This window comes from Octopus bimaculoides, chromosome 19, assembly GCF_001194135.2.
Source record: "Octopus bimaculoides isolate UCB-OBI-ISO-001 chromosome 19, ASM119413v2, whole genome shotgun sequence".
Lineage (NCBI taxonomy): Eukaryota > Metazoa > Mollusca > Cephalopoda > Octopoda > Octopodidae > Octopus > Octopus bimaculoides.
In genome coordinates, this window is record NC_068999.1 from 52,907,932 (window position 1) to 52,909,413 (window position 1,482).

Here is a 1,482-nt window from a genome sequence, read left to right on the forward strand (position 1 = left end):
TATATATATATATATATATATATATATATATATATATATATATATATATGTATATGTATATATGTATATGTATATATATATTTATGTGTGTGTGAGACTGTATTTTGTCCCCCTCTCCCACAATTGCTTGGTAACCGACGGTGGTGTGTTTATGTCACGGAAGCTTAGCGGTTCGACAAAATAATCCGATAGAAGAAGTACTATGCTCACAAAGAACACGTCCTGAGATCGATTTCCTCGACTAAAACCCTTTTAAGACGGTGCTCCAGCATGGCCTCAGTAAAATGACCTGAAACAGACAAAAGAGTAAAAGAACCAATCTCTAAATACATACAACTGCATAAACATCTTACGAACTTGTAATAATACAAATAAACACAATATCGCTCAATTATGTCTGTTGCCTTTTGGTGCTACGACAAAGAATTTATAATAGGCGTAAAAAATAAATAAATAAAAAGGCAAATCAAGAAAAAAACAAAGCAAAGCGAAACAAAAGACATCAGACGAAACAAAAACTGACTTTTTCATGAAAGAAAATGTCAAATAATTATTTACTGCAACACCGGACCGAACCGACTTGTCTTAGATTACCAATGATATATATATATATATATATATATTTATATATATATATATATATATATGTATGTATGTATGTATGTATGTATGTATGTATGTATGCAAGTATTATGTATGTATGCATATATGCATATATATATATATATGTACTTATGTATGTGTGTATATATACATATGTATGTACGTATGTATATATATATATATATATATATCAGTGAAATTGTACCTATATATTCATGAAGATTTGTTACGTGTGCGTGTTTGTGCAATGTATATGTATATATGTATGTGTTTGTGTGTGTATGTATATATATATATAAACAGACACACACACACACATACATACAGAATGGTATATATGTACTTCATGGAAGTACAAGTGAAAGAAACATATACCCTAAGAGAATGTAATGCAGTGATATCGAATAGAAACATGTTCTTAGTACAGCTGTGTATCTATAATTGTCTTTGTGAAATCAATCACCAAGGTAGTAGTAGTATTAGTAGAAGTAGTAGTAGTAGTAGTAGTAGTAGTAGTAGTTGTTGTTGTTTTTGTAGTAGTTGTAGTATGAATGAATGAATGGATGAAACAACGAAAGACGCAAGGAAGAAAAAAGAAGAAAAATATAATTAAAGAAATACTACTTTTAATTTCCGGTTGAACGTGTAAGGCAAAAATAATAATGAATATACTAAAACCTACTATCAGTATTGTGTTGGTTGTACTACTGTAGAAAACCAGTGAGAAGCATATGCACACACAAGTATGAACACGCATACATACACGTGCACGCCCGCACACACAAATGTACGTACGTACGTTCACACAAGCATATATATGCATATTTATGTGCACACGTAAACATAGATATACATGATATATATATATATATATATATA